Source organism: Pimephales promelas, chromosome 24 (genome assembly GCF_988280905.1).
Source record: "Pimephales promelas chromosome 24, fPimPro1.hap1.1, whole genome shotgun sequence".
NCBI classification, from domain to species: domain Eukaryota; kingdom Metazoa; phylum Chordata; class Actinopteri; order Cypriniformes; family Leuciscidae; genus Pimephales; species Pimephales promelas.
In genome coordinates this window covers 22,671,998-22,697,517 of record NC_142792.1, presented here as the reverse complement: position 1 = coordinate 22,697,517, position 25,520 = coordinate 22,671,998, and the positions used below count along the sequence as shown (strand labels likewise).

At 50.7% G+C, this 25,520-nt stretch overlaps 1 long non-coding RNA gene and 43 other non-coding genes across 44 annotated transcripts in view; 2 read left to right on the top strand and 42 right to left on the bottom strand.

Annotated features, from left to right (window-relative positions):
- Window positions 1–25,520, top strand: part of LOC148966930 (uncharacterized) — a 461,761-nt gene that overhangs the window by 282,548 nt on the left and 153,693 nt on the right. The window lies entirely within an intron of this gene.
- On the bottom strand, window positions 721–792 carry trnaq-uug (transfer RNA glutamine (anticodon UUG)). Its single transcript has one exon. It is a non-coding gene; the product is annotated as a tRNA-Gln (tRNA).
- Window positions 918–990, bottom strand: trnaf-gaa (transfer RNA phenylalanine (anticodon GAA)). Its single transcript has one exon. It is a non-coding gene; the product is annotated as a tRNA-Phe (tRNA).
- On the bottom strand, window positions 1,074–1,147 carry trnai-aau (transfer RNA isoleucine (anticodon AAU)). The gene has a single exon. It is a non-coding gene; the product is annotated as a tRNA-Ile (tRNA).
- Window positions 1,999–2,070, bottom strand: trnaq-uug (transfer RNA glutamine (anticodon UUG)). Its single transcript has one exon. It is a non-coding gene; the product is annotated as a tRNA-Gln (tRNA).
- Window positions 2,352–2,425, bottom strand: trnai-aau (transfer RNA isoleucine (anticodon AAU)). Its single transcript has one exon. It is a non-coding gene; the product is annotated as a tRNA-Ile (tRNA).
- On the bottom strand, window positions 3,275–3,346 carry trnaq-uug (transfer RNA glutamine (anticodon UUG)). Its single transcript has one exon. It is a non-coding gene; the product is annotated as a tRNA-Gln (tRNA).
- Window positions 3,472–3,544, bottom strand: trnaf-gaa (transfer RNA phenylalanine (anticodon GAA)). Its single transcript has one exon. It is a non-coding gene; the product is annotated as a tRNA-Phe (tRNA).
- On the bottom strand, window positions 3,628–3,701 carry trnai-aau (transfer RNA isoleucine (anticodon AAU)). Its single transcript has one exon. It is a non-coding gene; the product is annotated as a tRNA-Ile (tRNA).
- On the bottom strand, window positions 4,551–4,622 carry trnaq-uug (transfer RNA glutamine (anticodon UUG)). Its single transcript has one exon. It is a non-coding gene; the product is annotated as a tRNA-Gln (tRNA).
- trnaf-gaa (transfer RNA phenylalanine (anticodon GAA)) lies at window positions 4,748–4,820 on the bottom strand. The gene has a single exon. It is a non-coding gene; the product is annotated as a tRNA-Phe (tRNA).
- Window positions 4,904–4,977, bottom strand: trnai-aau (transfer RNA isoleucine (anticodon AAU)). The gene has a single exon. It is a non-coding gene; the product is annotated as a tRNA-Ile (tRNA).
- Window positions 5,828–5,899, bottom strand: trnaq-uug (transfer RNA glutamine (anticodon UUG)). Its single transcript has one exon. It is a non-coding gene; the product is annotated as a tRNA-Gln (tRNA).
- On the bottom strand, window positions 6,025–6,097 carry trnaf-gaa (transfer RNA phenylalanine (anticodon GAA)). Its single transcript has one exon. It is a non-coding gene; the product is annotated as a tRNA-Phe (tRNA).
- On the bottom strand, window positions 7,105–7,176 carry trnaq-uug (transfer RNA glutamine (anticodon UUG)). The gene has a single exon. It is a non-coding gene; the product is annotated as a tRNA-Gln (tRNA).
- On the bottom strand, window positions 7,302–7,374 carry trnaf-gaa (transfer RNA phenylalanine (anticodon GAA)). The gene has a single exon. It is a non-coding gene; the product is annotated as a tRNA-Phe (tRNA).
- Window positions 7,458–7,531, bottom strand: trnai-aau (transfer RNA isoleucine (anticodon AAU)). The gene has a single exon. It is a non-coding gene; the product is annotated as a tRNA-Ile (tRNA).
- trnaf-gaa (transfer RNA phenylalanine (anticodon GAA)) lies at window positions 8,579–8,651 on the bottom strand. Its single transcript has one exon. It is a non-coding gene; the product is annotated as a tRNA-Phe (tRNA).
- Window positions 8,735–8,808, bottom strand: trnai-aau (transfer RNA isoleucine (anticodon AAU)). Its single transcript has one exon. It is a non-coding gene; the product is annotated as a tRNA-Ile (tRNA).
- On the bottom strand, window positions 9,659–9,730 carry trnaq-uug (transfer RNA glutamine (anticodon UUG)). The gene has a single exon. It is a non-coding gene; the product is annotated as a tRNA-Gln (tRNA).
- trnai-aau (transfer RNA isoleucine (anticodon AAU)) lies at window positions 10,012–10,085 on the bottom strand. Its single transcript has one exon. It is a non-coding gene; the product is annotated as a tRNA-Ile (tRNA).
- Window positions 11,289–11,362, bottom strand: trnai-aau (transfer RNA isoleucine (anticodon AAU)). The gene has a single exon. It is a non-coding gene; the product is annotated as a tRNA-Ile (tRNA).
- trnaa-agc (transfer RNA alanine (anticodon AGC)) lies at window positions 11,756–11,828 on the top strand. The gene has a single exon. It is a non-coding gene; the product is annotated as a tRNA-Ala (tRNA).
- Window positions 12,213–12,284, bottom strand: trnaq-uug (transfer RNA glutamine (anticodon UUG)). Its single transcript has one exon. It is a non-coding gene; the product is annotated as a tRNA-Gln (tRNA).
- On the bottom strand, window positions 12,410–12,482 carry trnaf-gaa (transfer RNA phenylalanine (anticodon GAA)). Its single transcript has one exon. It is a non-coding gene; the product is annotated as a tRNA-Phe (tRNA).
- On the bottom strand, window positions 12,566–12,639 carry trnai-aau (transfer RNA isoleucine (anticodon AAU)). Its single transcript has one exon. It is a non-coding gene; the product is annotated as a tRNA-Ile (tRNA).
- trnaf-gaa (transfer RNA phenylalanine (anticodon GAA)) lies at window positions 13,687–13,759 on the bottom strand. Its single transcript has one exon. It is a non-coding gene; the product is annotated as a tRNA-Phe (tRNA).
- Window positions 13,843–13,916, bottom strand: trnai-aau (transfer RNA isoleucine (anticodon AAU)). Its single transcript has one exon. It is a non-coding gene; the product is annotated as a tRNA-Ile (tRNA).
- On the bottom strand, window positions 15,256–15,327 carry trnaq-uug (transfer RNA glutamine (anticodon UUG)). Its single transcript has one exon. It is a non-coding gene; the product is annotated as a tRNA-Gln (tRNA).
- On the bottom strand, window positions 15,453–15,525 carry trnaf-gaa (transfer RNA phenylalanine (anticodon GAA)). The gene has a single exon. It is a non-coding gene; the product is annotated as a tRNA-Phe (tRNA).
- trnai-aau (transfer RNA isoleucine (anticodon AAU)) lies at window positions 15,609–15,682 on the bottom strand. Its single transcript has one exon. It is a non-coding gene; the product is annotated as a tRNA-Ile (tRNA).
- trnaq-uug (transfer RNA glutamine (anticodon UUG)) lies at window positions 16,533–16,604 on the bottom strand. Its single transcript has one exon. It is a non-coding gene; the product is annotated as a tRNA-Gln (tRNA).
- Window positions 16,730–16,802, bottom strand: trnaf-gaa (transfer RNA phenylalanine (anticodon GAA)). The gene has a single exon. It is a non-coding gene; the product is annotated as a tRNA-Phe (tRNA).
- On the bottom strand, window positions 16,886–16,959 carry trnai-aau (transfer RNA isoleucine (anticodon AAU)). The gene has a single exon. It is a non-coding gene; the product is annotated as a tRNA-Ile (tRNA).
- On the bottom strand, window positions 17,810–17,881 carry trnaq-uug (transfer RNA glutamine (anticodon UUG)). The gene has a single exon. It is a non-coding gene; the product is annotated as a tRNA-Gln (tRNA).
- Window positions 18,007–18,079, bottom strand: trnaf-gaa (transfer RNA phenylalanine (anticodon GAA)). Its single transcript has one exon. It is a non-coding gene; the product is annotated as a tRNA-Phe (tRNA).
- On the bottom strand, window positions 18,163–18,236 carry trnai-aau (transfer RNA isoleucine (anticodon AAU)). The gene has a single exon. It is a non-coding gene; the product is annotated as a tRNA-Ile (tRNA).
- trnaq-uug (transfer RNA glutamine (anticodon UUG)) lies at window positions 19,087–19,158 on the bottom strand. Its single transcript has one exon. It is a non-coding gene; the product is annotated as a tRNA-Gln (tRNA).
- trnaf-gaa (transfer RNA phenylalanine (anticodon GAA)) lies at window positions 19,284–19,356 on the bottom strand. The gene has a single exon. It is a non-coding gene; the product is annotated as a tRNA-Phe (tRNA).
- Window positions 20,717–20,790, bottom strand: trnai-aau (transfer RNA isoleucine (anticodon AAU)). Its single transcript has one exon. It is a non-coding gene; the product is annotated as a tRNA-Ile (tRNA).
- trnaq-uug (transfer RNA glutamine (anticodon UUG)) lies at window positions 21,641–21,712 on the bottom strand. Its single transcript has one exon. It is a non-coding gene; the product is annotated as a tRNA-Gln (tRNA).
- trnai-aau (transfer RNA isoleucine (anticodon AAU)) lies at window positions 21,994–22,067 on the bottom strand. The gene has a single exon. It is a non-coding gene; the product is annotated as a tRNA-Ile (tRNA).
- On the bottom strand, window positions 23,115–23,187 carry trnaf-gaa (transfer RNA phenylalanine (anticodon GAA)). Its single transcript has one exon. It is a non-coding gene; the product is annotated as a tRNA-Phe (tRNA).
- On the bottom strand, window positions 23,271–23,344 carry trnai-aau (transfer RNA isoleucine (anticodon AAU)). Its single transcript has one exon. It is a non-coding gene; the product is annotated as a tRNA-Ile (tRNA).

Below are 25,520 nucleotides of genomic sequence, written 5' to 3'. Positions count from 1 at the left end.
CGAGAATCATACCCCTAGACCAACGAGCCAACACACACGCCCTTCCTGCTGCTGCCTGGCTGCAATCATTTCCGTTTGCAAGGCTTAAAGCACAAAAGTTTCATTAAATGTGCAACTAAACAGTAGCCAGTGCAAAGTTGCCGGCACAGAAAAAATACGGTCTCTTTGCTTTGTGGCCAAGCTACAGCACTTGCAGAGATGAAAGGGATCGTACAGGCCGCTGTCTTTGAGAGCGGAGGACACCGTCTCTCCACATCGTCGAGGGGAATTAGTTCAAATGGTAGAGCGCTCGCTTAGCATGCGAGAGATAGCGGGATCGATGCCCGCATTCTCCACTTTGTGTAACGCCTTTTACGCTCACTTCAAAGGGGCACTCCCTGGATGAGCGCTGTGGAAAAGTTTTTTCGGACGCGGTACTGCACACATTCCTGTCAAAAGCAGGTCCCACCGAAATTTGAACTCGGATCGCTGTATTCAGAGTCCAGAGTGCTAACCATTGCACCATGGAACCTTGGCGTGGGTGGATTTTTACCACCGAGCAGCAGAGGTGTTTAGTCATTCAGCCTAGTAGGTGGACAGCAAAGAGCAAGTGAAGCTTTTTCTTATTAAGCCCACGTTTCCCCGATACCGCCTGGGTTTTAGAGTGCCAGTTTCACCAGCACATCAGCGGTTGCGCATCAGCTCAGTTTTTTCCCGCCCTTCCGGAAAAACAAGCTGAAAAGGTTCCACCGAGATTTGAACTCGGATCGCTGGATTCAAAGCCCAGAGTGCTAACCATTACACCATGGAACCAACACGCCCTGGTCCCTGGCCGTCTGAAAGGCAGATAGCGATGAGAATAGGCGGAATCAAGTTGACAGGAGCTGGCATTTGGTCAGTGGAGTCCGTCGACCAAAAACACCATGACCAGGCTGCTCTGCCGAAACCCGGGATCGAACCAGGGACCTTTAGATCTTCAGTCTAACGCTCTCCCAACTGAGCTATTTCGGCCAGGTCTGTTATCAAGCGGTTTGTCCAGCAGGGATTTCTGGGAGACCGCCCGTCATTTTCGAGATGAGCAGAGACCAAAAGCTTGGCCCATACGGGGATCGAACCCGCGACCTTGGCGTTATTAGCACCACGCTCTAACCAACTGAGCTAACCGGCCCAACTCTGAATGCTTTTGTCCCCAATTTCCAAGAAATATCCTGGTTGCCCTGGTCAGGCTGAAGTGATTAAAAGCAAAGCCTAAGAACGGGCTCGTCCATGATTTGAACCCGGGACCACTCGCACCCTAAGCGAGAATCATACCCCTAGACCAACGAGCCAACACACACGCCCTTCCTGCTGCTGCCTGGCTGCAATCATTTCCGTTTGCAAGGCTTAAAGCACAAAAGTTTCATTAAATGTGCAACTAAACAGTAGCCAGTGCAAAGTTGCCGGCACAGAAAAAATACGGTCTCTTTGCTTTGTGGCCAAGCTACAGCACTTGCAGAGATGAAAGGGATCGTACAGGCCGCTGTCTTTGAGAGCGGAGGACACCGTCTCTCCACATCGTCGAGGGGAATTAGTTCAAATGGTAGAGCGCTCGCTTAGCATGCGAGAGATAGCGGGATCGATGCCCGCATTCTCCACTTTGTGTAACGCCTTTTACGCTCACTTCAAAGGGGCACTCCCTGGATGAGCGCTGTGGAAAAGTTTTTTCGGACGCGGTACTGCACACATTCCTGTCAAAAGCAGGTCCCACCGAAATTTGAACTCGGATCGCTGTATTCAGAGTCCAGAGTGCTAACCATTGCACCATGGAACCTTGGCGTGGGTGGATTTTTACCACCGAGCAGCAGAGGTGTTTAGTCATTCAGCCTAGTAGGTGGACAGCAAAGAGCAAGTGAAGCTTTTTCTTATTAAGCCCACGTTTCCCCGATACCGCCTGGGTTTTAGAGTGCCAGTTTCACCAGCACATCAGCGGTTGCGCATCAGCTCAGTTTTTTCCCGCCCTTCCGGAAAAACAAGCTGAAAAGGTTCCACCGAGATTTGAACTCGGATCGCTGGATTCAAAGCCCAGAGTGCTAACCATTACACCATGGAACCAACACGCCCTGGTCCCTGGCCGTCTGAAAGGCAGATAGCGATGAGAATAGGCGGAATCAGGTTGACAGGAGCTGGCATTTGGTCAGTGGAGTCCGTCGATTAAAAACACGGTAACCAGGCTGCTCTGCCGAAACCCGGGATCGAACCAGGGACCTTTAGATCTTCAGTCTAACGCTCTCCCAACTGTGCTATTTCGGCCAGGTCTGTTGTCAAGCGGTTTGTCCAGCAGGGATTTCTGGGAGACCGCCCGTCATTTTCGAGATGAGCAGAGACCAAAAGCTTGGCCCGTACGGGGATCGAACCCACGACCTTGGCGTTATTAGCACCACGCTCTAACCAACTGAGCTAACCGGCCCGACTCTGATTGCTTTTGTCCCCAATTTCCAAGAAATATCCTGGTTGCCCTGGTCAGGCTGAAGTGATTAAAAGCAAAGCCTGAGAACGGGGTCGTCCATGATTTGAACCCGGGACCACTCGCACCCTGAGCGAGAATCATACCCCTAGACCAACGAGCCAACACACACGCCCTTCCTGCTGCTGCCTGGCTGCAATCATTTCCGTTTGCAAGGCTTAAAGCACAAAAGTTTCATTAAATGTGCAACTAAACGGTAGCCAGTGCAAAGTTGCCGGCACAGAAAAAATACGGTCTCTTTGCTTTGTGGCCAAGCTACAGCACTTGCAGAGATGAAAGGGATCGTACAGGCCGCTGTCTTTGAGAGCGGAGGACACCGTCTCTCCACATCGTCGAGGGGAATTAGTTCAAATGGTAGAGCGCTCGCTTAGCATGCGAGAGATAGCGGGATCGATGCCCGCATTCTCCACTTTGTGTAACGCCTTTTACGCTCACTTCAAAGGGGCACTCCCTGGATGAGCGCTGTGGAAAAGTTTTTTCGGACGCGGTACTGCACACATTCCTGTCAAAAGCAGGTCCCACCGAAATTTTAACTCGGATCGCTGTATTCAGAGTCCAGAGTGCTAACCATTGCACCATGGAACCTTGGCGTGGGTGGATTTTTACTACCGAGCAGCAGAGGTGTTTAGTCATTCAGCCTAGTAGGTGGACAGCAAAGAGCAAGTGAAGCTTTTTCTTATTAAGCCCACGTTTCCCCGAAACCGCCTTGGTTTTAGAGTGCCAGTTTCACCACCACATCAGCGGTTGCGCATCAGCTCAGTTTTTCCCGCCCTTCCGGAAAACAAGCTGAAAAGGTTCCACCGAGATTTGAACTCGGATCGCTGGATTCAAAGCCCAGAGTGCTAACCATTACACCATGGAACCAACACGCCCTGGTCCCTGGCCGTCTGAAAGGCAGATAGCGATGAGAATAGGCGGAATCAGGTTGACAGGAGCTGGCATTTGGTCAGTGGAGTCCGTCGACCAAAAACACGGTGACCAGGCTGCTCTGCCGAAACCCGGGATCGAACCAGGGACCTTTAGATCTTCAGTCTAACGCTCTCCCAACTGAGCTATTTCCGCCAGGTCTGTTATCAAGCGGTTTGTCCAGCAGGGATTTCTGGGAGACCGCCCGTCATTTTCGAGATGAGCAGAGACCAAAAGCTTGGCCCGTACGAGGATCGAACCCGCGACCTTGGCGTTATTAGCACCACGCTCTAACCAACTGAGCTAACCGGCCCGACTCTGATTGCTTTTGTCCCCAATTTCCAAGAAATATCCTGGTTGCCCTGGTCAGGCTGAAGTGATTAAAAGCAAAGCCTGAGAACGGGCTCGTCCATGATTTGAACCCGGAACCACTCGCACCCTAAGCGAGAATCATACCCCTAGACCAACGAGCCAACACACACGCCCTTCCTGCTGCTGCCTGGCTGCAATCATTTCCGTTTGCAAGGCTTAAAGCACAAAAGTTTCATTAAATGTGCAACTAAACGGTAGCCAGTGCAAAGTTGCCGGCACAGAAAAAATACGGTCTCTTTGCTTTGTGGCCACGCTACAGCACTTGCAGAGATGAAAGGGATCGTCCAGGCCGTTGTCTTTGAGAGCGAAGGACACCGTCTCTCCACATCGTCGAGGGGAATTAGTTCAAATGGTAGAGCGCTCGCTTAGCATGCGAGAGATAGCGGGATCGATGCCCGCATTCTCCACTTTGTGTAACGCCTTTTACGCTCACTTCAAAGGGGCACTCCCTGGATGAGCGCTGTGGAAAAGTTTTTTCGGACGCGGTACTGCACACATTCCTGTCAAAAGCAGGTTCCACCGAAATTTGAACTCGGATCGCTGTATTCAGAGTCCAGAGTGCTAACCATTGCACCATGGAACCTTGGCGTGGGTGGATTTTTACTACCGAGCAGCAGAGGTGTTTAGTCATTCAGCCTAGTAGGTGGACAGCAAAGAGCAAGTGAAGCTTTTTCTTATTAAGCCCACGTTTCCCCGATACCGCCTTGGTTTTAGAGTGCCAGTTTCACCACCACATCAGCGGTTGCGCATCAGCTCAGTTTTTCCCGCCCTTCCGGAAAACAAGCTGAAAAGGTTCCACCGAGATTTGAACTCGGATCGCTGGATTCAAAGCCCAGAGTGCTAACCATTACACCATGGAACCAACACGCCCTGGTCCCTGGCCGTCTGAAAGGCAGATAGCGATGAGAATAGGCGGAATCAGGTTGACAGGAGCTGGCATTTGGTCAGTGGAGTCCGTCGACCAAAAACACCGTGACCAGGCTGCTCTGCCGAAACCCGGGATCGAACCAGGGACCTTTAGATCTTCAGTCTAACGCTCTACCAACTGAGCTATTTCGGCCAGGTCTGTTATCAAGCGGTTTGTCCAGCAGGGATTTCTGGGAGACCGCCCGTCATTTTCGAGATGAGCAGAGACCAAAAGCTTGGCCCGTACGGGGATCGAACCCGCGACCTTGGCGTTATTAGCACCACGCTCTAACCAACTGAGCTAACCGGCCCGACTCTGATTGCTTTTGTCCCCAATTTCCAAGAAATATCCTGGTTGCCCTGGTCAGGCTGAAGTGATTAAAAGCAAAGCCTGAGAACGGGGTCGTCCATGATTTGAACCCGGGACCACTCGCACCCTAAGCGAGAATCATACCCCTAGACCAACGAGCCAACACACACGACCTTCCTGCTGCTGCCTGGCTGCAATCATTTCCGTTTGCAAAGCTTAAAGCACAAAAGTTTCATTAAATGTGCAACTAAACGGTAGCCAGTGCAAAGTTGCCGGCACAGAAAAAATACGGTCTCTTTGCTTTGTGGTCACGCTACAGAACTTGCAGAGATGAAAGGGATCGTCCAGGCCGTTGTCTTTGAGAGCGAAGGACACCGTCTTTCCACATCGTCGAGGGGAATTAGTTCAAATGGTAGAGCGCTCGCTTAGCATGCGAGAGATAGCGGGATCGATGTCCGCATTCTCCACTTTGTGTAACGCCTTTTACGCTCACTTCAAAGGGGCACTCCCTGGATGAGCGCTGTGGAAAAGTTTTTTCGGACGCGGTACTGCACACATTCCTGTCAAAAGCAGGTCCCACCGAAATTTGAACTCGGATCGCTGTATTCAGAGTCCAGAGTGCTAACCATTGCACCATGGAACCTTGGCGTGGGTGGATTTTTACCACCGAGCAGCAGAGGTGTTTAGTCATTCAGCCTAGTAGGTGGACAGCAAAGAGCAAGTGAAGCTTTTTCTTATTAAGCCCACGTTTCCCCGATACCGCCTGGGTTTTAGAGTGCCAGTTTCACCACCACATCAGCGGTTGCGCATCAGCTCAGTTTTTTCCCGCCCTTCCGGAAAACAAGCTGAAAAGGTTCCACCGAGATTTGAACTCGGATCGCTGGATTCAAAGCCCAGAGTGCTAACCATTACACCATGGAACCAACACGCCCTGGTCCCTGGCCGTCTGAAAGGCAGATAGCGATGAGAATAGGCGGAATCAGGTTGACAGGAGCTGGCATTTGGTCAGTGGAGTCCGTCGACCAAAAACACCATGACCAGGCTGCTCTGCCGAAACCCGGGATCGAACCAGGGACCTTTAGATCTTCAGTCTAACGCTCTCCCAACTGAGCTATTTCGGCCAGGTCTGTTATCAAGCGGTTTGTCCAACAGGGATTTCTGGGAGACCGCCCGTCATTTTCGAGATGAGCAGAGACCAAAAGCTTGGCCCATACGGGGATCGAACTTGCGACCTTGGCGTTATTAGCACCACGCTCTAACCAACTGAGCTAACCGGCCCAACTCTGAATGCTTTTGTCCCCAATTTCCAAGAAATATCCTGGTTGCCCTGGTCAGGCTGAAGTGATTAAAAGCAAAGCCTGAGAACGGGCTCGTCCATGATTTGAACCCGGGACCACTCGCACCCTAAGCGAGAATCATACCCCTAGACCAACGAGCCAACACACACGCCCTTCCTGCTGCTGCCTGGCTGCAATCATTTCCGTTTGCAAGGCTTAAAGCACAAAAGTTTCATTAAATGTGCAACTAAACGGTAGCCAGTGCAAAGTTGCCGGCACAGAAAAAATACGGTCTCTTTGCTTTGTGGCCACGCTACAGCACTTGCAGAGATGAAAGGGATCGTCCAGGCCGTTGTCTTTGAGAGCGAAGGACACCGTCTTTCCACATCGTGGAGGGGAATTAGTTCAAATGGTAGAGCGCTCGCTTAGCATGCGAGAGATAGCGGGATCGATGCCCGCATTCTCCACTTTGTGTAACGCCTTTTACGCTCACTTCAAAGGGGCACTCCCTGGATGAGCGCTGTGGAAAAGTTTTTTCGGACGCGGTACTGCACACATTCCTGTCAAAAGCAGGTCCCACCGAAATTTGAACTCGGATCGCTGTATTCAGAGTCCAGAGTGCTAACCATTGCACCATGGAACCTTGGCGTGGGTGGATTTTTACCACCGAGCAGCAGAGGTGTTTAGTCATTCAGCCTAGTAGGTGGACAGCAAAGAGCAAGTGAAGCTTTTTCTTATTAAGCCCACGTTTCCCCGATACCGCCTGGGTTTTAGAGTGCCAGTTTCACCACCACATCAGCGGTTGCGCATCAGCTCTGTTTTTTCCCGCCCTTCCGCTAAACAAGCTGAAAAGGTTCCACCGAGATTTGAACTCGGATCGCTGGATTCAAAGCCCAGAGTGCTAACCATTACACCATGGAACCAACACGCCCTGGTCCCTGGCCGTCTGAAAGGCAGATAGCGATGAGAATAGGCGGAATCAGGTTGACAGGAGCTGGCATTTGGTCAGTGGAGTCCGTCGACCAAAAACACGGTGACCAGGCTGCTCTGCCGAAACCCGGGATCGAACCAGGGACCTTTAGATCTTCAGTCTAACGCTCTCCCAACTGAGCTATTTCGGCCAGGTCTATTATCAAGCGGTTTGTCCAGCAGGGATTTCTGGGAGACCGCCCGTCATTTTCGAGATGAGCAGAGACCAAAAGCTTGGCCCGTACGGGGATCGAACCCGCGACCTTGGCGTTATTAGCACCACGCTCTAACCAACTGAGCTAACCGGCCCGACTCTGATTGCTTTTGTCCCCAATTTCCAAGAAATATCCTGGTTGCCCTGGTCAGGCTGAAGTGATTAAAAGCAAAGCCTGAGAACGGGCTCGTCCATGATTTGAACCCGGGACCACTCGCACCCTAAGCGAGAATCATACCCCTAGACCAACGAGCCAACACACACGCCCTTCCTGCTGCTGCCTGGCTGCAATCATTTCCGTTTGCAAGGCTTAAAGCACAAAAGTTTCATTAAATGTGCAACTAAACGGTAGCCAGTGCAAAGTTGCCGGCACAGAAAAAATACGGTCTCTTTGCTTTGTGGCCACGCTACAGCACTTGCAGAGATGAAAGGGATCGTACAGGCCGTTGTCTTTGAGAGCGGAGGACACCGTCTCTCCACATCGTCGAGGGGAATTAGTTCAAATGGTAGAGCGCTCGCTTAGCATGCGAGAGATAGCGGGATCGATGCCCGCATTCTCCACTTTGTGTAACGCCTTTTACGCTCACTTCAAAGGGGCACTCCCTGGATGAGCGCTGTGGAAAAGTTTTTTCGGACGCGGTACTGCACACATTCCTGTCAAAAGCAGGTCCCACCGAAATTTGAACTCGGATCGCTGTATTCAGAGTCCAGAGTGCTAACCATTGAAACATGGAACCTTGGCGTGGGTGGATTTTTACCACCGAGCAGCAGAGGTGTTTAGTCATTCAGCCTAGTAGGTGGACAGCAAAGAGCAAGTGAAGCTTTTTCTTATTAAGCCCACGTTTCCCCGATACCGCCTGGGTTTTAGAGTGCCAGTTTCACCACCACATCAGCGGTTGCGCATCAGCTCAGTTTTTTCCCGCCCTTCCGCAAAACAAGCTGAAAATGTTCCACCGAGATTTGAACTCGGATCGCTGGATTCAAAGCCCAGAGTGCTAACCATTAAACCATGGAACCAACACGCCCTGGTCCCTGGCCGTCTGAAAGGCAGATAGCGATGAGAATAGGCTGAATCAGGTTGACAGGAGCTGGCATTTGGTCAGTGGAGTCCGTCGACCAAAAACACGGTGACCAGGCTGCTTTGCCGACACCCGGGATCGAACCAGGGACCTTTAGATCTTCAGTCTAACGCTCTCCCAACTGAGCTATTTCGGCCAGGTCTGTTATCAAGCGGTTTGTCCAGAAGGGATTTCTGGGAGACCGCCCGTCATTTTCGAGATGAGCAGAGACCAAAAGCTTGGCCTGTACGGGGATCGAACCCGCGACCTTGGCGTTATTAGCACCACGCTCTAACCAACTGAGCTAACCGGCCCGACTCTGATTGCTTTTGTCCCCAATTTCCAAGAAATATCCTGGTTGCCCTGGTCAGGCTGAAGTGATTAAAAGCAAAGCCTGAGAACGGGCTCGTCCATGATTTGAACCCGGGACCACTCGCACCCTGAGCGAGAATCATACCCCTAGACCAACGAGCCAACACACACGCCCTTCCTGCTGCTGCCTGGCTGCAATCATTTCCGTTTGCAAGGCTTAAAGCACAAAAGTTTCATTAAATGTGCAACTAAACGGTAGCCAGTGCAAAGTTGCCGGCACAGAAAAAATACGGTCTCTTTGCTTTGTGGCCAAGCTACAGCACTTGCAGAGATGAAAGGGATCGTACAGGCCGCTGTCTTTGAGAGCGGAGGACACGGTCTCTCCACATCGTCGAGGGGAATTAGTTCAAATGGTAGAGCGCTCGCTTAGCATGCGAGAGATAGCGGGATCGATGCCCGCATTCTCCACTTTGTGTAACGCCTTTTACGCTCACTTCAAAGGGGCACTCCCTGGATGAGCGCTGTGGAAAAGTTTTTTCGGACGCGGTACTGCACACATTCCTGTCAAAAGCAGGTCCCACCGAAATTTGAACTCGGATCGCTGTATTCAGAGTCCAGAGTGCTAACCATTGCACCATGGAACCTTGGCGTGGGTGGATTTTTACCACCGAGCAGCAGAGGTGTTTAGTCATTCAGCCTAGTAGGTGGACAGCAAAGAGCAAGTGAAGCTTTTTCTTATTAAGCCCACGTTTCCCCGATACCGCCTGGGTTTTAGAGTGCCAGTTTCACCACCACATCAGCGGTTGCGCATCAGCTCAGTTTTTTCCCGCCCTTCCGCTAAAAAAGCTGAAAAGGTTCCACCGAGATTTGAACTCGGATCGCTGGATTCAAAGCCCAGAGTGCTAACCATTACACCATGGAACCAACACGCCCTGGTCCCTGGCCGTCTGAAAGGCAGATAGCGATGAGAATAGGCGGAATCAGGTTGACAGGAGCTGGCATTTGGTCAGTGGAGTCCGTCGATTAAAAACACAGTAACCAGGCTGCTCTGCCGAAACCCGGGATCGAACCAGGGACCTTTAGATCTTCAGTCTAACGCTCTCCCAACTGTGCTATTTCGGCCAGGTCTGTTGTCAAGCGGTTTGTCCAGAAGGGATTTCTGGGAGACCGCCCGTCATTTTCGAGATGAGCAGAGACCAAAAGCTTGGCCCGTACGGGGATCGAACCCACGACCTTGGCGTTATTAGCACCACGCTCTAACCAACTGAGCTAACCGGCCCGACTCTGATTGCTTTTGTCCCCAATTTCCAAGAAATATCCTGGTTGCCCTGGTCAGGCTGAAGTGATTAAAAGCAAAGCCTGAGAACGGGCTCGTCCATGATTTGAACCCGGGACCACTCGCACCCTAAGCGAGAATCATACCCCTAGACCAACGAGCCAACACACACGCCCTTCCTGCTGCTGCCTGGCTGCAATCATTTCCGTTTGCAAGGCTTAAAGCACAAAAGTTTCATTAAATGTGCAACTAAACGGTAGCCAGTGCAAAGTTGCCGGCACAGAAAAAATACGGTCTCTTTGCTTTGTGGCCACGCTACAGCACTTGCAGAGATGAAAGGGATCGTACAGGCCGTTGTCTTTGAGAGCGGAGGACACCGTCTCTCCACATCGTCGAGGGGAATTAGTTCAAATGGTAGAGCGCTCGCTTAGCATGCGAGAGATAGCGGGATCGATGCCCGCATTCTCCACTTTGTGTAACGCCTTTTACGCTCACTTCAAAGGGGCACTCCCTGGATGAGCGCTGTGGAAAAGTTTTTTCGGACGCGGTACTGCACACATTCCTGTCAAAAGCAGGTCCCACCGAAATTTGAACTCGGATCGCTGTATTCAGAGTCCAGAGTGCTAACCATTGAAACATGGAACCTTGGCGTGGGTGGATTTTTACCACCGAGCAGCAGAGGTGTTTAGTCATTCAGCCTAGTCGGTGGACAGCAAAGAGCAAGTGAAGCTTTTTCTTATTAAGCCCACGTTTCCCCGATACCGCCTGGGTTTTAGAGTGCCAGTTTCACCACCACATCAGCGGTTGCGCATCAGCTCAGTTTTTTCCCGCCCTTCCGCAAAACAAGCTGAAAATGTTCCACCGAGATTTGAACTCGGATCGCTGGATTCAAAGCCCAGAGTGCTAACCATTACACCATGGAACCAACACGCCCTGGTCCCTGGCCGTCTGAAAGGCAGATAGCGATGAGAATAGGCTGAATCAGGTTGACAGGAGCTGGCATTTGGTCAGTGGAGTCCGTCGACCAAAAACACGGTGACCAGGCTGCTTTGCCGACACCCGGGATCGAACCAGGGACCTTTAGATCTTCAGTGTAACGCTCTCCCAACTGAGCTATTTCGGCCAGGTCTGTTATCAAGCGGTTTGTCCAGCAGGGATTTCTGGGAGACCGCCCGTCATTTTCGAGATGAGCAGAGACCAAAAGCTTGGCCCGTACGGGGATCGAACCCGCGACCTTGGCGTTATTAGCACCACGCTCTAACCAACTGAGCTAACCGGCCCAACTCTGACTGCTTTTGTCCCCAATTTCCAAGAAATATCCTGGTTGCCCTGGTCAGGCTGAAGTGATTAAAAGCAAAGCCTGAGAACGGGCTCGTCCATGATTTGAACCCGGGACCACTCGCACCCTAAGCGAGAATCATACCCCTAGACCAACGAGCCAACACACACACCCTTCCTGCTGCTGCCTGGCTGCAATCATTTCCGTTTGCAAGGCTTAAAGCACAAAAGTTTCATTAAATGTGCAACTAAACGGTAGCCAGTGCAAAGTTGCCGGCACAGAAAAAATACGGTCTCTTTGCTTTGTGGCCAAGCTACAGCACTTGCAGAGATGAAAGGGATCGTACAGGCCGCTGTCTTTGAGAGCGGAGGACACCGTCTCTCCACATCGTCGAGGGGAATTAGTTCAAATGGTAGAGCGCTCGCTTAGCATGCGAGAGATAGCGGGTTCGATGCCCGCATTCTCCACTTTGTGTAACGCCTTTTACGCTCACTTCAAAGGGGCACTCCCTGGATGAGCGCTGTGGAAAAGTTTTTTCGGACGCGGTACTGCACACATTCCTGTCAAAAGCAGGTCCCACCGAAATTTGAACTCGGATCGCTGTATTCAGAGTCCAGAGTGCTAACCATTGCACCATGGAACCTTGGCGTGGGTGGATTTTTACCACCGAGCAGCAGAGGTGTTTAGTCATTCAGCCTAGTAGGTGGACAGCAAAGAGCAAGTGAAGCTTTTTCTTATTAAGCCCACGTTTCCCCGATACCGCCTTGGTTTTAGAGTGCCAGTTTCACCACCACATCAGCGGTTGCGCATCAGCTCAGTTTTTTCCCGCCCTTCCGGAAAACAAGCTGAAAAGGTTCCACCGAGATTTGAACTCGGATCGCTGGATTCAAAGCCCAGAGTGCTAACCATTACACCATGGAACCAACACGCCCTGGTCCCTGGCCGTCTGAAAGGCAGATAGCGATGAGAATAGGCTGAATCAGGTTGACAGGAGCTGGCATTTGGTCAGTGGAGTCCGTCGACCAAAAACACGGTGACCAGGCTGCTCTGCCGAAACCCAGGATCGAACCAGGGACCTTTAGATCTTCAGTCTAACGCTCTCCCAACTGAGCTATTTCGGCCAGGTCTGTTATCAAGCGGTTTGTCCAGCAGGGATTTCTGGGAGACCGCCCGTCATTTTCGAGATGAGCAGAGACCAAAAGCTTGGCCCGTACGGGGATCGAACCCGCGACCTTGGCGTTATTAGCACCACGCTCTAACCAACTGAGCTAACCGGCCCGACTCTGACTGCTTTTGTCCCCAATTTCCAAGAAATATCCTGGTTGCCCTGGTCAGGCTGAAGTGATTAAAAGCAAAGCCTGAGAACGGGCTCGTCCATGATTTGAACCCGGGACCACTCGCACCCTAAGCGAGAATCATACCCCTAGACCAACGAGCCAACACACACGCCCTTCCTGCTGCTGCCTGGCTGCAATCATTTCCGTTTGCAAGGCTTAAAGCACAAAAGTTTCATTAAATGTGCAACTAAACGGTAGCCAGTGCAAAGTTGCCGGCACAGAAAAAATACGGTCTCTTTGCTTTGTGGCCACGCTACAGCACTTGCAGAGGTGAAAGGGATCGTACAGGCCGTTGTCTTTGAGAGCGGAGGACACCGTCTCTCCACATCGTCGAGGGGAATTAGTTCAAATGGTAGAGCGCTCGCTTAGCATGCGAGAGATAGCGGGATCGATGCCCGCATTCTCCACTTTGTGTAACGCCTTTTACGCTCACTTCAAAGGGGCACTCCCTGGATGAGCGCTGTGGAAAAGTTTTTTCGGACGCGGTACTGCACACATTCCTGTCAAAAGCAGGTCCCACCGAAATTTGAACTCGGATCGCTGTATTCAGAGTCCAGAGTGCTAACCATTGAAACATGGAACCTTGGCGTGGGTGGATTTTTACCACCGAGCAGCAGAGGTGTTTAGTCATTCAGCCTAGTAGGTGGACAGCAAAGAGCAAGTGAAGCTTTTTCTTATTAAGCCCACGTTTCCCCGATACCGCCTGGGTTTTAGAGTGCCAGTTTCACCACCACATCAGCGGTTGCGCATCAGCTCAGTTTTTTCCCGCCCTTCCGCAAAACAAGCTGAAAATGTTCCACCGAGATTTGAACTCGGATCGCTGGATTCAAAGCCCAGAGTGCTAACCATTACACCATGGAACCAACACGCCCTGGTCCCTGGCCGTCTGAAAGGCAGATAGCGATGAGAATAGGCGGAATCAGGTTGACAGGAGCTGGCATTTGGTCAGTGGAGTCCGTCGACCAAAAACACGGTGACCAGGCTGCTCTGCCGAAACCCGGGATCGAACCAGGGACCTTTAGATCTTCAGTCTAACGCTCTCCCAACTGAGCTATTTCGGCCAGGTCTGTTATCAAGCGGTTTGTCCAGCAGGGATTTCTGGGAGACCGCCCGTCATTTTTGAGATGAGCAGAGACCAAAAGCTTGGCCCGTACGGGGATCGAACCCGCGACCTTGGCGTTATTAGCACCACGCTCTAACCAACTGAGCTAACCGGCCCGACTCTGATTGCTTTTGTCCCCAATTTCCAAGAAATATCCTGGTTGCCCTGGTCAGGCTGAAGTGATTAAAAGCAAAGCCTGAGAACGGGCTCGTCCATGATTTGAACCCGGGACCACTCGCACCCTAAGCGAGAATCATACCCCTAGACCAACGAGCCAACACACACGCCCTTCCTGCTGCTGCCTGGCTGCAATCATTTCCGTTTGCAAGGCTTAAAGCACAAAAGTTTCATTAAATGTGCAACTAAACGGTAGCCAGTGCAAAGTTGCCGGCACAGAAAAAATACGGTCTCTTTGCTTTGTGGCCACGCTACAGCACTTGCAGAGATGAAAGGGATCGTACAGGCCGTTGTCTTTGAGAGCGGAGGACACCGTCTCTCCACATCGTCGAGGGGAATTAGTTCAAATGGTAGAGCGCTCGCTTAGCATGCGAGAGATAGCAGGATCGATGCCCGCATTCTCCACTTTGTGTAACGCCTTTTACGCTTACTTCAAAGGGGCACTCCCTGGATGAGCGCTGTGGAAAAGTTTTTTCGGACGCGGTACTGCACACATTCCTGTCAAAAGCAGGTCCCACCGAAATTTGAACTCGGATCGCTGGCACCCTGAGCGAGAATCATACCCCTAGACCAACGAGCCAACACACACGCCCTTCCTGCTGCTGCCTGGCTGCAATCATTTCCGTTTGCAAGGCTTAAAGCACAAAAGTTTCATTAAATGTGCAACTAAACGGTAGCCAGTGCAAAGTTGCTCAGTTGCTGGCACAGAAAAAATACGGTCTCTTTGCTTTGTGGCCAAGCTACAGCACTTGCAGAGATGAAAGGGATCGTACAGGCCGCTGTCTTTGAGAGCGGAGGACACCGTCTGTCCACATCGTCGAGGGGAATTAGTTCAAATGGTAGAGCGCTCGCTTAGCATGCGAGAGATAGCGGGATCGATGCCCGCATTCTCCACTTTGTGTAACGCCTTTTACGCTTACTTCAAAGGGGCACTCCCTGGATGAGCGCTGTGGAAAAGTTTTTTCGGACGCGGTACTGCACACATTCCTGTCAAAAGCAGGTCCCACCGAAATTTGAACTCGGATCGCTGTATTCAGAGTCCAGAGTGCTAACCATTGCACCATGGAACCTTGGCGTGGGTGGATTTTTACCACCGAGCAGCAGAGGTGTTTAGTCATTCAGCCTAGTAGGTGGACAGCAAAGAGCAAGTGAAGCTTTTTCTTATTAAGCCCACGTTTCCCCGATACCGCCTGGGTTTTAGAGTGCCAGTTTCACCAGCACATCAGCGGTTGCGCATCAGCTCAGTTTTTTCCCGCCCTTCCGGAAAACAAGCTGAAACGGTTCCACCGAGATTTGAACTCGGATCGCTGGATTCAAAGCCCAGAGTGCTAACCATTACACCATGGAACCAACACGCCCTGGTCCCTGGCCGTCTGAAAGGCAGATAGCGATGAGAATAGGCGTAATCAGGTTGACAGGAGCTGGCATTTGGTCAGTGGAGTCCGTCGACCAAAAACACCATGACCAGGCTGCTCTGCCGAAACCCGGGATCGAACCAGGGACCTTTAGATCTTCAGTCTAACGCTCTCCCAACTGAGCTATTTCGGCCAGGTCTGTTATCAAGCGGTTTGTCCAGCAGGGATTTCTGGGAGACCGCCCGTCATTTTCGAGATGAGCAGAGACCAAAAGCTTGGCCCATACGGGGATCGAACCCGCGACCTTGGCGTTATTAGCACCACGCTCTAACCAACTGAGCTAACCGGCCCAACTCTGAATGCTTTTGTCCCCAATTTCCAAGAAATATCCTGGTTGCCCTGGTCAGGCTGAAGTGATTAAAAGCAAAGCCTGAGAACGGGCTCGTCCATGATTTGAACCCGGGACCACTCGCACCCTAAGCGAGAATCATACCCCTAGACCAACGAGCCAACACACACGCCCTTCCTGCTGCTGCCTGGCTGCAATCATTTCCGTTTGCAAGGCTTAAAGCACAAAAGTTTCATTAAATGTGCAACTAAACGGTAGCCAGTGCAAAGTTGCCGGCACAGAAAAAATACGGTCTCTTTGCTTTGTGGCCACGCTACAGCACTTGCAGAGATGAAAGGGATCGTCCAGGCCGTTGTCTTTGAGAGCGAAGGACACCGTCTTTCCACATCGTGGAGGGGAATTAGTTCAAATGGTAGAGCGCTCGCTTAGCATGCGAGAGATAGCGGGATCGATGCCCGCATTCTCCACTTTGTGTAACGCCTTTTACGCTCACTTCAAAGGGGCACTCCCTGGATGAGCGCTGTGGAAAAGTTTTTTCGGACGCGGTACTGCACACATTCCTGTCAAAAGCAGGTCCCACCGAAATTTGAACTCGGATCGCTGTATTCAGAGTCCAGAGTGCTAACCATTGCACCATGGAACCTTGGCGTGGGTGGATTTTTACCACCGAGCAGCAGAGGTGTTTAGTCATTCAGCCTAGTAGGTGGACAGCAAAGAGCAAGTGAAGCTTTTTCTTATTAAGCCCACGTTTCCCCGATACCGCCTGGGTTTTAGAGTGCCAGTTTCACCACCACATCAGCGGTTGCGCATCAGCTCTGTTTTTTCCCGCCCTTCCGCTAAACAAGCTGAAAAGGTTCCACCGAGATTTGAACTCGGATCGCTGGATTCAAAGCCCAGAGTGCTAACCATTACACCATGGAACCAACACGCCCTGGTCCCTGGCCGTCTGAAAGGCAGATAGCGATGAGAATAGGCGGAATCAGGTTGACAGGAGCTGGCATTTGGTCAGTGGAGTCCGTCGACCAAAAACACGGTGACCAGGCTGCTCTGCCGAAACCCGGGATCGAACCAGGGACCTTTAGATCTTCAGTCTAACGCTCTCCCAACTGAGCTATTTCGGCCAGGTCTTTTATCAAGCGGTTTGTCCAGCAGGGATTTCTGGGAGACCGCCCGTCATTTTCGAGATGAGCAGAGACCAAAAGCTTGGCCCGTACGGGGATCGAACCCGCGACCTTGGCGTTATTAGCACCACGCTCTAACCAACTGAGCTAACCGGCCCGACTCTGATTGCTTTTGTCCCCAATTTCCAAGAAATATCCTGGTTGCCCTGGTCAGGCTGAAGTGATTAAAAGCAAAGCCTGAGAACGGGCTCGTCCATGATTTGAACCCGGGACCACTCGCACCCTAAGCGAGAATCATACCCCTAGACCAACGAGCCAACACACACGCCCTTCCTGCTGCTGCCTGGCTGCAATCATTTCCGTTTGCAAGGCTTAAAGCACAAAAGTTTCATTAAATGTGCAACTAAACGGTAGCCAGTGCAAAGTTGCCGGCACAGAAAAAATACGGTCTCTTTGCTTTGTGGCCACGCTACAGCACTTGCAGAGATGAAAGGGATCGTCCAGGCCGTTGTCTTTGAGAGCGAAGGACACCGTCTTTCCACATCGTGGAGGGGAATTAGTTCAAATGGTAGAGCGCTCGCTTAGCATGCGAGAGATAGCGGGATCGATGCCCGCATTCTCCACTTTGTGTAACGCCTTTTACGCTCACTTCAAAGGGGCACTCCCTGGATGAGCGCTGAGGAAAAGTTTTTTCGGACGCGGTACTGCACACATTCCTGTCAAAAGCAGGTCCCACCGAAATTTGAACTCGGATCGCTGTATTCAGAGTCCAGAGTGCTAACCATTGCACCATGGAACCTTGGCGTGGGTGGATTTTTACCACCGAGCAGCAGAGGTGTTTAGTCATTCAGCCTAGTAGGTGGACAGCAAAGAGCAAGTGAAGCTTTTTCTTATTAAGCCCACGTTTCCCCGATACCGCCTGGGTTTTAGAGTGCCAGTTTCACCACCACATCAGCGGTTGCGCATCAGCTCTGTTTTTTCCCGCCCTTCCGCTAAACAAGCTGAAAAGGTTCCACCGAGATTTGAACTCGGATCGCTGGATTCAAAGCCCAGAGTGCTAACCATTACACCATGGAACCAACACGCCCTGGTCCCTGGCCGTCTGAAAGGCAGATAGCGATGAGAATAGGCGGAATCAGGTTGACAGGAGCTGGCATTTGGTCAGTGGAGTCCGTCGACCAAAAACACGGTGACCAGGCTGCTCTGCCGAAACCCGGGATCGAACCAGGGACCTTTAGATCTTCAGTCTAACGCTCTCCCAACTGAGCTATTTCGGCCAGGTCTTTTATCAAGCGGTTTGTCCAGCAGGGATTTCTGGGAGACCGCCCGTCATTTTCGAGATGAGCAGAGACCAAAAGCTTGGCCTGTACGGGGATCGAACCCGCGACCTTGGCGTTATTAGCACCACGCTCTAACCAACTGAGCTAACCGGCCCGACTCTGATTGCTTTTGTCCCCAATTTCCAAGAAATATCCTGGTTGCCCTGGTCAGGCTGAAGTGATTAAAAGCGAAGCCTGAGAACGGGCTCGTCCATGATTTGAACCCGGGACCACTCGCACCCTGAGCGAGAATCATACCCCTAGACCAACGAGCCAACACACACGCCCTTCCTGCTGCTGCCTGGCTGCAATCATTTCCGTTTGCAAGGCTTGAAGCACAAAAGTTTCATTAAATGTGCAACTAAACGGTAGCCAGTGCAAAGTTGCCGGCACAGAAAAAATACGGTCTCTTTGCTTTGTGGCCAAGCTACAGCACTTGCAGAGATGAAAGGGATCGTACAGGCCGCTGTCTTTGAGAGCGGAGGACACCGTCTCTCCACATCGTGGAGGGGAATTAGTTCAAATGGTAGAGCGCTCGCTTAGCATGCGAGAGATAGCGGGATCGATGCCCGCATTCTCCACTTTGTGTAACGCCTTTTACGCTCACTTCAAAGGGGCACTCCCTGGATGAGCGCTGTGGAAAAGTTTTTTCGGACGCGGTACTGCACACATTCCTGTCAAAAGCAGGTCCCACCGAAATTTGAACTCGGATCGCTGTATTCAGAGTCCAGAGTGCTAACCATTGCACCATGGAACCTTGGCGTGGGTGGATTTTTACCACCGAGCAGCAGAGGTGTTTAGTCATTCAGCCTAGTAGGTGGACAGCAAAGAGCAAGTGAAGCTTTTTCTTATTAAGCCCACGTTTCCCCGATACCGCCTTGGTTTTAGAGTGCCAGTTTCACCACCACATCAGCGGTTGCGCATCAGCTCAGTTTTTTCCCGCCCTTCCGGAAAACAAGCTGAAAAGGTTCCACCGAGATTTGAACTCGGATCGCTGGATTCAAAGCCCAGAGTGCTAACCATTACACCATGGAACCAACACGCCCTGGTCCCTGGCCGTCTGAAAGGCAGATAGCGATGAGAATAGGCTGAATCAGGTTGACAGGAGCTGGCATTTGGTCAGTGGAGTCCGTCGACCAAAAACACGGTGACCAGGCTGCTCTGCCGAAACCCAGGATCGAACCAGGGACCTTTAGATCTTCAGTCTAACGCTCTCCCAACTGAGCTATTTCGGCCAGGTCTGTTATCAAGCGGTTTGTCCAGCAGGGATTTCTGGGAGACCGCCCGTCATTTTCGAGATGAGCAGAGACCAAAAGCTTGGCCCGTACGGGGATCGAACCCGCGACCATGGCGTTGTTAGCACCACGCTCTAACCAACTGAGTTAAACGGCCCGACTCTGACTGCTTTTGTCCACAATTTCCAAGAAATATCCTGGTTGCCCTGGTCAAGCTGAAGTGATTAAAAGCAAAGCCTAAGAACGGGCTCGTCCATGATTTGAACCCGGGACCACTCGCACCCTAAGCGAGAATCATACCCCTAGACGAACGAGCCAACACACACGCCCTTCCTGCTGCTGCCTGGCTGCAATCATTTCCGTTTGCAAGGCTTAAAGCACAAAAGTTTCATTAAATGTGCAACTAAACGGTAGCCAGTGCAAAGTTGCCGGCACAGAAAAAATACGGTCTCTTTGCTTTGTGGCCACGCTACAGCACTTGCAGAGATGAAAGGGATCGTCCAGGCCGTTGTCTTTGAGAGCGAAGGACACCGTCTCTCCACATCGTAGAGGGGAATTAGTTCAAATGGTAGAGCGCTCGCTTAGCATGCGAGAGATAGCGGGATCGATGCCCGCATTCTCCACTTTGTGTAACGCCTTTTACGCTCACTTCAAAGGGGCACTCCCTGGATGAGCGCTGTGGAAAAGTTTTTTCGGACGCGGTACTGCACACATTCCTGTCAAAAGCAGGTCCCACCGAAATTTGAACTCGGATCGCTGTATTCAGAGTCCAGAGTGCTAACCATTGCACCATGGAACCTTGGCGTGGGTGGATTTTTACCACCGAGCAGCAGAGGTGTTTAGTCATTCAGCCTAGTAGGTGGACAGCAAAGAGCAAGTGAAGCTTTTTCTTATTAAGCCCACGTTTCCCCGATACCGCCTGGGTTTTAGAGTGCCAGTTTCACCACCACATCAGCGGTTGCGCATCAGCTCTGTTTTTTCCCGCCCTTCCGCTAAACAAGCTGAAAAGGTTCCACCGAGATTTGAACTCGGATCGCTGGATTTAAAGCCCAGAGTGCTAACCATTACACCATGGAACCAACACGCCCTGGTCCCTGGCCGTCTGAAAGGCAGATAGCGATGAGAATAGGCGGAATCAGGTTGAAAGGAGCTGGCATTTGGTCAGTGGAGTCCGTCGATTAAAAACACGGTAACCAGGCTGCTCTGCCGAAACCCGGGATCGAACCAGGGACCTTTAGATCTTCAGTCTAACGCTCTCCCAACTGTGCTATTTCGGCCAGGTCTGTTGTCAAGCGGTTTGTCCAGCAGGGATTTCTGGGAGACCGCCCGTCATTTTCGAGATGAGCAGAGACCAAAAGCTTGGCCCGTACGGGGATCGAACCCGCGACCTTGGCGTTATTAGCACCACGCTCTAACCAACTGAGCTAACAGGCCCGACTCTGACTGCTTTTGTACCCAATTTTCAAGAAATATCCTGGTTGCCCTGGTCAGGCTGAAGTGATTAAAAGCAAAGCCTGAGAACGGGCTCGTCCATGATTTGAACCCGGGACCACTCGCACCCTAAGCGAGAATCATACCCCTAGACCAACGAGCCAACACACACGCCCTTCCTGCTGCTGCCTGGCTGCAATCATTTCCATTTGCAAGGCTTAAAGCACAAAAGTTTCATTAAATGTGCAACTAAACAGTAGCCAGTGCAAAGTTGCCGGCACAGAAAAAATACGGTCTCTTTGCTTTGTGGCCACGCTACAGCACTTGCAGAGATGAAAGGGATCGTCCAGGCCGTTGTCTTTGAGAGCGAAGGACACCGTCTCTCCACATCGTCGAGGGGAATTAGTTCAAATGGTAGAGCGCTCGCTTAGCATGCGAGAGATAGCAGGATCGATGCCCGCATTCTCCACTTTGTGTAACGCCTTTTACGCTCACTTCAAAGGGGCACTCCCTGGATGAGCGCTGTGGAAAAGTTTTTTCGGACGCGGTACTGCACACATTCCTGTCAAAAGCAGGTCCCACCGAAATTTGAACTCGGATCGCTGTATTCAGAGTCCAGAGTGCTAACCATTGCACCATGGAACCTTGGCGTGGGTGGATTTTTACCACCGAGCAGCAGAGGTGTTTAGTCATTCAGCCTAGTAGGTGGACAGCAAAGAGCAAGTGAAGCTTTTTCTTATTAAGCCCACGTTTCCCCGATACCGCCTTGGTTTTAGAGTGCCAGTTTCACCACCACATCAGCGGTTGCGCATCAGCTCAGTTTTTTCCCGCCCTTCCGGAAAACAAGCTGAAAAGGTTCCACCGAGATTTGAACTCGGATCGCTGGATTCAAAGCCCAGAGTGCTAACCATTACACCATGGAACCAACACGCCCTGGTCCCTGGCCGTCTGAAAGGCAGATAGCGATGAGAATAGGCGGAATCAGGTTGACAGGAGCTGGCATTTGGTCAGTGGAGTCCGTCGATTAAAAACACGGTGACCAGGCTGCTCTGCCGAAACCCGGGATCGAACCAGGGACCTTTAGATCTTCAGTCTAACGCTCTCCCAACTGAGCTATTTCGTCCAGGTCTGTTATCAAGCGGTTTGTCCAGCAGGGATTTCTGGGAGACCACCCGTCATTTTCGAGATGAGCAGAGACCAAAAGCTTGGCCCGTACGGGGACCGAACCCGCGACCTTGGCGTTATTAGCACCACGCTCTAACCAACTGAGCTAACCGGCCCAACTCTGAATGCTTTTGTCCCCAATTTCCAAGAAATATCCTGGTTGCCCTGGTCAGGCTGAAGTGATTAAAAGCAAAGCCTGAGAACGGGCCCGTCCATGATTTGAACCCGGGACCACTCGCACCCTAAGCGAGAATCATACCCCTAGACCAACGAGCCAACACACACGCCCTTCCTGCTGCTGCCTGGCTGCAATCATTTCCGTTTGCAAGGCTTAAAGCACAAAAGTTTCATTAAATGTGCAACTAAACGGTAGCCAGTGCAAAGTTGCCGGCACAGAAAAAATACGGTCTCTTTGCTTTGTGGCCACGCTACAGCACTTGCAGAGATGAAAGGGATCGTCCAGGCCGTTGTCTTTGAGAGCGAAGGACACCGTCTCTCCACATCGTGGAGGGGAATTAGTTCAAATGGTAGAGCGCTCGCTTAGCATGCGAGAGATAGCGGGATCGATGCCCGCATTATCCACTTTGTGTAACGCCTTTTACGCTCACTTCAAAGGGGCACTCCCTGGATGAGCGCTGTGGAAAAGTTTTTTCGGACGCGGTACTGCACACATTCCTGTCAAAAGCAGGTCCCACCGAAATTTGAACTCGGATCGCTGTATTCAGAGTCCAGAGTGCTAACCATTGCACCATGGAACCTTGGCGTGGGTGGATTTTTACCACCGAGCAGCAGAGGTGTTTAGTCATTCAGCCTAGTAGATGGACAGCAAAGAGCAAGTGAAGCTTTTTCTTATTAAGCCCACGTTTCCCCGATACCGCCTGGGTTTTAGAGTGCCAGTTTCACCACCACATCAGCGGTTGCGCATCAGCTCTGTTTTTTCCCGCCCTTCCGCAAAACAAGCTGAAAAGGTTCCACCGAGATTTGAACTCGGATCGCTGGATTCAAAGCCAAGAGTGCTAACCATTACACCATGGAACCAACACGCCCTGGTCCCTGGCCGTCTGAAAGGCAGATAGCGATGAGAATAGGCGGAATCAGGTTTACAGGAGCTGGCATTTGGTCAGTGGAGTCCGTCGACCGAAAACACGGTGACCAGGCTGCTCTGCCGAAACCCGGGATCGAACCAGGGACCTTTAGATCTTCAGTCTAACGCTCTCCCAACTGAGCTATTTCGGCCAGGTCTGTCATCAAGCGGTTTGTCCAGCAGGGATTTCTGGGAGACCGCCCGTCATTTTCGAGATGAGCAGAGACCAAAAGCTTGGCCCGTACGGGGAACGAACCCGCGACCTTGGCGTTATTAGCACCACACTCTAACCAACTGAGCTAACCGGCCCGACTCTGACTGCTTTTGTCCCCAATTTCCAAGAAATATCCTGGTTGCCCTGGTCAGGCTGAAGTGATTAAAAGCAAAGCCTGAGAACGGGCCCGTCCATGATTTGAACCCGGGACCACTCGCACCCTAAGCGAGAATCATACCCCACTTTCAATCATCATAGCACTTTGGTCATCATATTTCATTATTTTAGCAAATGTCTCCCACACTTTTACTCTTTCTATTTGTGTATTTGCGGAGCTTCCACTCCACAGTCTTCACCTTTTCTCTTGCCACCTCCATCATCTCTGCAGACTGTAGTGATCATAGACATGGCCGGTTCGTGAACGAATCATTCTTTTGAACCGGTTCTTTTTAGTGAACCGGTCGAACCTACACTAAATCTAACTGAATCGTTCGAAACAGTTCGCGTCTTGCGTCAGTGCTGATCCACAAGTTAGTTACTTACTTTCAGACATGCCTGACAGTCGCCTCCGAATCGAAATAAATCAATATCCTGAATTCTATTTTACTCCAGTAACTCCAACAGTTCACTGAACCGAGACATGTTGGTGCCACTGTTGAGAGAATTGATGAGCACGAGCAGCTGATACTGCGAATAGACACAGGGACAGCGGTTTTCGAATCACTAGTATAGAACCGAGAACTGTTTAGACTGAGCTTGTGTGTTATCTTCATGCCAGCTATTCAGCCAATAATGTGTAGGGCCGTATATTTCATCAAAAATTGTGTCTAGTACTAATACAAATGTTTAATTGGCATCTTTTTTCAAACGACCCGACCGACCGCGACCCGAATATCATTAAAAACATTTTTGGATGACCCGTAACTGCGGGTAACCGCGGGTGACCGCAGGCACCCGCTCATTTTGGATCAACCCGCGCATCACTGATATATATATATATATTTTTTTAAAAAGCATATTACATGTTTAAATGGGAAAAAATCAAAGATAACGTCAGTAGACTATGGAGTACCGCAAGGATCGGTTTTAGGCCCTCTGCTATTCTCAATATATATGCTGCCACTTGGTAATATTATAAGAAAACATGGAATTAATTTCCACTGTTACGCTGACGACACTCAATTATATATTTCATCACGACCAGATGAAAACACTAACTCATCTAAAATGACAGAGTGTCTCAAAGAAATAAAATGCTGGATGACGCGTAAATTCCTGCTATTAAATTCAGATAAAATGGAGGTATTACTTATTGGTCCAAAAAACTACTCACAAAACCTCTCACAATACAACTTTAATATAGACGGATGTCCTGTTACTTTATCCACTACAGTAAAAGACCTGGGTGTTATACTAGACCGCAACTTGTCTTTCGAAGATCATATTTCATATGTTACAAGAACAGCCTTTTTCCACCTTAGAAACATTGCTAAGCTACGTAACATGCTATCTATTTCTGATGCTGAAAAATTAGTTCACGCATTCATGACCTCGAGACTAGATTACTGTAATGCTTTATTAGCCGGTTGTCCTGCATCCTCAATAAACAAGCTACAGTTAGTGCAAAATGCAGCTGCTAGAGTTCTTACTAGGTCAAGAAAATATGATCATATAACACCGATTTTATCATCTCTACACTGGTTACCTATTAAGTTCCGCATCAACTACAAAATACTACTACTGACCTATAAAGCCCTAAATGGTTTAGCTCCTATGTACTTAACGGACCTTCTTTCGCCCTACAATCCACAGCGTTCCTTAAGATCACTAAATTCAAGGCTTCTGGTCATTCCTAGGATATCGAAGTCCAGTAAAGGAGGGAGGGCGTTCTCGCATTTAGCTCCAAAACTCTGGAATGGCCTTCCCGATACGGTCCGAGCCTCTGACTCGCTGACACAGTTTAAAACTAGATTAAAGACGTATTCACATAATGCTTACCTTCTAGTCCCTGTTATGCCATACGGAACCGTTTGCCACTGAAACTGCTTAACGCACCAGTGGGGCTCGACAGCCTTTTAGACAAACGGGTCGGCGCGTATGGTTGGGTTGCGGAGAGTTCAGGTTACGGAGAGTTTGTGAGTTATAACGGAAATCATTATGAACATCAGCTATGCTAATTATTTCCCATCTGCCTTTCTGCTGTTATCTCGGGACGCTTGTCCCGAGAAAAATGGCGTTTGTCAGGTCCAGTTTTGTGTCCAGCCTCTCACG